At 36.6% G+C, this 6,119-nt stretch overlaps 1 protein-coding gene and 1 long non-coding RNA gene across 2 annotated transcripts in view; one reads left to right on the top strand and one right to left on the bottom strand.

The window, feature by feature from the left end:
* LOC107702477 (uncharacterized) overlaps positions 1 to 103 on the top strand; it is a 4,351-nt gene extending 4,248 nt beyond the window's left edge. Inside the window, exon 2 of the long non-coding RNA XR_001635764.1 lies at positions 21 to 103. This is a non-coding gene — a long non-coding RNA (uncharacterized LOC107702477). The remainder of the gene's footprint in view (positions 1 to 20) is intronic.
* LOC107702466 (protein tyrosine phosphatase type IVA 3-like) overlaps positions 1 to 6,119 on the bottom strand; it is a 53,190-nt gene that overhangs the window by 25,724 nt on the left and 21,347 nt on the right. The gene's annotated exons all lie outside the window — the stretch shown is intronic.

Raw genomic sequence — 6,119 nt, 5'->3', positions numbered from 1 at the left:
ACTTCGGTGGTGATTGGAAGGTTACGACTGAGCGCTCAAATGAACACAAAGGATTTAAATATAGTCCAATTATTCTAAGCAAGTACAAGCAGCGCTTTAAAAATAAAAAATTTAATTAAATAAAAAATACACGTAACTACAGTCGTTTTCCTCTGGTTCCTCACTTGCTGAGCTTGGGGTGATGCTTCCCCCATAAATATATTATTAAGCAACATTTCCTGCTAAGCGTTAGCGTTAGTTCTGGCAGGTCACGTGAGTCAAGCTTGCATCAGCTGATTCTCAGCTGATCACATCTACCTATAGGAATACGACACCTATCGCAGCATTCCTATATAAGCTCTATTCAGTATTATTCTGCAGCTTTTCAGCTTGCTCAGGAGCAAATTACCCTCCTCCATCCCCAGCTCCTCCTTTCGCCACAGTCAGGACTTGGCTTTCTGATATTCCTTGCTAATCAGACTCCTTTATCTTGAATAAAGTGTTACACTTAAATATCAAGTACATTAATGAATCTGCCTTTTTCTGTTCTGTTAACCCTAGGGGGGTTATTATTGCTGCTCTCCCTGCTCATTCATGACAGGCTGCATGGATGGGCAGGGAGGTTTTTGCCAAGAACAGAACCATACTGCCAAACCAAACGTTATGCTAAGTATCTATCATTTTGACGATAGTGGTCCTGACAGAACTTACATTTTGGTTTCAGGGGGAAAAAATCTTCTTAAATAACTATAGTCTTTAATTTCACAAAAATATCATATGGTGTGTTGTTCCTGGGAAATTCGTATTTACGATGTTGGGTATGTTCAAATTATTTGTTTGGAGGAAGATGGCGATGTATCTTTTCTTCAAAAAGAATTAAAAATGTATCTACAAAAACATTAAAGAATGTGCATCAGTGTGTTTTTGCTTTAAGTTTTTATTCAATTTATGAAAGTGTTGTAAATTAAATTATTATATTCTATCGTAATTGTAAAATTCTATTGTATTCTGTACATGCAACTTAGTTTTATTTAAGAGGAAAATAAAAAAATTGTATTACTTTCAATATATTTACCATCAACACAGATACTGCATCTATTGCATCACCAATATTTTCTCAGTGACACGCCACTAACTCCGAAACTCTGGGCTTAAAGAAGATTTTCCCAGTCATCATTACAACTTTGTGGTTGTGTTCACGTGCGTTCAACTCGTAAATACGATATTTTTGACATGACATGAATGCACCAAGTCCCTACAATTCATGTGTGATATTCAGATTTTGCATTTGTACAAGCGTCAGAAGTGGCGAAAATTTACATCTGATATGGGTTTCAGAAAATGGCTCAATAGCGCCACCTACAACCACCTACACGCATGTATACGAAATTCGGTTCATGCATGTAATGTCCCAATACCTACAAAAAAAAAAGTCTCTTCGAACGAAGTCCTAAATGCAACAGGAAATCAGCCATTTTGAATTTCCACTTCCACTTTTCTTCGAAGGGTGTGTACGTGGCGGCCTGACAAATTTTGACGTTTCGCCATGGAAAATGACGTTGTTGTAACTCAGCCATACAATGTCCAATCTGCCCCAAACTTCACACATTTGATGAGTCCCAGCCTGAAGACATCTAAAGGCCAATATTTAGTTATAATCATAGCGCCACCAGCTGGCAGCAGGAAGTTTGGCACATATAAATGACTGACATATTCCTCCTATATTTACCATTTTAAATGCTTGCAGCTTTAATTATTATTTGTTATTTTTACTATTATTATCATTATTATTATTATTAACATTGTGTTTTTGATGGTTGTAGCAGCACTACTTTGAATAATTTAGCAATTTAGAGCAATGTTTCCCAACCTTTTTTTTTTCGCCACAGCAGTTTTGATAAGTAAAAAAATCCCACGGCACAACTATTAAGCACTAAAATAACAAAACTGCACAAACATGCATTGCTTCAAATGGTATATTAAAACGGGATCTTGTATTAAAAGTAGTACTCACATTTAAGATGAAACTTGAGCTTAAGTCAGGTATGAACACAATAAGTTCATACGTAGCTATATGATGTTGCTAGTGATGATGAAATCACACATTTTCATTGTTGCTGTTGTGCAGAAACCTCGCTCTCTTTTTTTATTTTTATATATATAATAATTAAACACTGTGCCATCAAAGTTGGTGTAGTGGCTTTATATATGGTCAGACATGTGCATGTGTCATAATATATTAATATTTTATGAAAATCAAACTCAGATAGAGATGGATTTTTTAGGTTTTTGACCAGCGAATGGCAGATATATTTAGTCCGTCACTGGAACACCCGCATCTGAGGCAGTCAGTGCATCGCATCAACTTACAGGTTTAGTGTTTTTGTACAGGCGCTCAGTTTTTCTTCTTGTTGAATACATTTGGACAAAATCTCATGATATAAAAGACGACGCGCTATGCACAGGATATTTAAAACAGTACTATATTGGACCAGACTCAGACTCAGAACATTAGCCTTTACACACAGTGTTTGAGTAAAGAAAACACTGTACTTATTCAAGCAACCAGTTCTTTATTTACCTTTGCATTGCACACAAGCAGAGATCCATCTCCAAACTGTGCGCGGCACTTCATACATGATAAAGGCAGGGCGGAGTTATGAGGTTTGAGTTTGACTGACAATTTGAGGAGCTAATGGAGTTCTGAGGTTTGCTCCCAAGCTCTTTTAAATCCTTTTCATTGGTTACATATTTGTACAATCCACATACAGGCATAAAGGATGTTGTGAGACACAGGAGGCGTGGCTTTGGAGAGTGATTTGCAGGGAGGGTGGGATCTTATGCTTTCAAAGCTAGCTTGCTATTGCTAGCCTCTCTGAAATCGTCTACCCTATCTTTAAATATATGAAAGCAAGAATGAGAGCTGTGGCGAAGTGGAAGATTCTCAGTCAATAACTTCAATTTCTATTCCTCATGCAAACTTTCATATGGTTTTCCTGGAAATAGCATGCAAGCCATAAAAAAACACTTCCACAGTGCCTTTCTAGAAGAACAGTGTCCCTGTATATGCACCACTTAAGTGACACTAGAAATGTTTCAAAGAGACAAGCCTGAGGTCTGAATCTGTAGACATGCAAGTCAGGTTAATAGTATCTCACAAACAGCTCAGAGTGATGATGTGACTGGCCCATGTGCTGCGTGTCACCTGCATGTTATAAATAGGCCTGGCAGCTGTTTTCTGATGCATTTAGCCCTGACTGGACTGGGCCACTGGATATGAGATAACAGCGGGTGGGGGTTTGTTTCCAACTCAGTTTAGCTTAATAAACTTTGTTTGAGAGACCAACCACTATCCAGAGCGATGGAAAATCTGTAATTAATTATGGATTCATTGGGCTGTTGATCTGGAAAAAACGGCATCATAAAGTTGTTGTGGTGGAAAGTACAAGATGAAGTTAACCAGGAAACATGAGATCAGAAACCAACAAGCTAACTTATTGAAGCGTCCATGACTGTGTTTATTTGTGCATTAGTTTTTGCTGTGCTATTGAAATTGGTATCAAGAATCATAAAATTGCAGTGATATTGGTGTCAGCTACAGAAATGAGGTTGTGACTAGGGCCCTTTGGTTTCCACAATGCAGAAACGCAAATGGAATCACGTGCCGTATAGCACGGAATGTCACAGAATTTGGCATAATTTAGGTGAATAAATCAAAAGTAGGGCTGAACACTTGATCAAATAGTGAGAGACTAATGTCAGTGAATATTACACAAATGACTACTACTGAAATATAAAGTCTGCATGTTCTGTGTGTCTTTGTGTGAATGAGCAGTGCAGTTTCATCTACTAAACATACTCAAGTACGCATGAGGCTTGTGGTGCTCTCAGCATTTGCAATGAACTTGACATCTTCAGAGCTTATCTAAGAGTCATTTCACAAGCATTTCATCATTTAATTTGATAAAACTATTGTCAGCTACACATAGAAACTGAAAGGTCTTCACGGCAACTCATCAAAATAAAATTGTTTGAAAAAGATTTGAGAACTGTTTGAAAAAAGATTATCGTACAGCAGAATGCACTTCTCAAAGTAATATTTACAATAATAATTATACAAAAAACATTATAAAAAAAATAAAATAATTTCATCCATGGTTTAATTTAAAAAGTAAAAAAACTTTGTTCTCCAAAAATGAAAGGGAATTAATTTACCATTTAATAAAAGTTTAAAGAAAAATTAAATTGTTGAAGTTGTATGCATTCATTTGATTACAACGGTGTTTGATAATACATTTGTATTAAAAACCAACAACAGAATTTCAGGGAAAAAAACTATTGTTGTTCAAATTTTTATAAATTGTTAGTTGTATTAATTCAATTGATTAAACATCCTATTATTAACACTTAATTAAACCATTAAAACAAAATGTAGAAAATTGGAAAACATGCAATTTTGAAAAAAAAACTGAATTTTACTGAAGACAAAGTCATCTCATATCCATTGGAGCTCCATGGCGGCATAACTTCATAAGCTCCATCCACTGTGATGATAAACAAATGAGATTTGGAGGGAATATTGTGTACTTGTGCCACAGCCACTAATGGGCTCTTAGGGGCAAATCTGCAACTCTATGCACCTCTACAGATCTATGTGCCTCCCACAGGGATAGTGCAGTTGGTCTCCAATATTCTCAGATGCATGGATCACAACGGGAGGAATTTGTTCAGCTACGTGCGAGTTGTCATGATTGCGGTGCCATGAAAGCGGGAGGCCCCTTCACTTAGAGCCACTATACAGTGCTGTATATCACACACTACCCCGCCTGCATTAGTCTCGGGAATATTGGTTTGCATTTCATCATGTCAGCTTCAAGATCACACTCCACAATCTGACTGAACCTGCCTAAATTGGCCTTTCACCTCTAAACCCAACCTGCACACCAGCAGGGTTGCGCATTTAACAGACATAACATGATGTGCCATTTTCAATATTAACAATTGAGCTCTTTTGGCTCAGTTCAATAGAAGTCAACGGGGAAAGGCATTCCAGAAGATGAAATGTGAAGAATTTATTTTTTTTGTAGTTCTTATTCATTTTTTCATGCAAAAATGGGAATTATAAGAGCCGTTTAAGTTATTTAAATCGTCCTTCTTGTGGTTAGACTACAGTTTTAAGCAGATGAACTTAAGCGGATGGTGAAAACGACATCTCCCATCGTTCCATTCTCCTTCATAGTGTCATCAAGCTTCGCCTTTGTTATTGTTTTGAAAATGCAACTTCTAGTGGTGAAAACTTTTTAAATTGTGTCTTTAAAAAAATAATTTTTAATAAATGGGTTTATCAATAATAATAATAATAATCATGTTAACAATCCCTGAGAAAGTAAAGAAGCACAAAGTACTTCAGAAGATCTGGAGTTGTATTAGGGCTGGGCGATATAGCTAAAAAATGTATCAAAGATATAATGTTTCATATCGTTCGGTATCGATAATTATTGACATTTTTTATAACCTTTTTTAAAACAAAGAGCGATAGAATTTTTTTTTTAAATGTAACCACTGTATTTTTAAATTAACCCAATTTATTGAGACAAACAAGAAATATTTTTTTGTTTTAACAGTCAAACACACAATAAAAATTAAACATCTAATTTCTAATGTTTTATATGCAGATTAAATAGGTTTTAAAGGGGTCATATGATGCGATTTCAATTTTTCCTTTCTCTTTGGAGTGTTACAAGCTCTTGGTGCATAAAGAAGATCTGTAAAGTTGCAAAGACTAAAGTCTCAAATCCAAAGAGATATTCTTTATAAAAGTTCAGAGTCGGCCACACCTACCTAAAACGGCTCGTTCTAACACGCCCCCACATATCTACCTCACTATGTGGGAAGATTTGCATAACGCCGTCTAAATGTTCACGCAAAGAAAGAAGGCGTAACTTTTAGTCTCACTGTAGTTTTGTTGACGCTGCAGCCATGTCCTGAAGACGCTGTGTGCGTCGTTGTGAAAGCGAAACTACTTTGTTTCGTCTTCCAAAAGAGGACGATATCCGCTTCGTCATGCCTAGAGCTGATCCGTGCTGGTCGCTGAGGAAATACATCAACTTTGCGCTGTGGATCGCCGGATCGGCTTTCAC

Source organism: Sinocyclocheilus anshuiensis, unplaced genomic scaffold (genome assembly GCF_001515605.1).
Source record: "Sinocyclocheilus anshuiensis isolate Anshui unplaced genomic scaffold, SAMN03320099.WGS_v1.1 scaffold1142, whole genome shotgun sequence".
Taxonomy (NCBI): domain Eukaryota; kingdom Metazoa; phylum Chordata; class Actinopteri; order Cypriniformes; family Cyprinidae; genus Sinocyclocheilus; species Sinocyclocheilus anshuiensis.
Note: the sequence above shows the minus strand (reverse complement) of the source record. Positions and strands in the feature narration are given on the sequence as shown.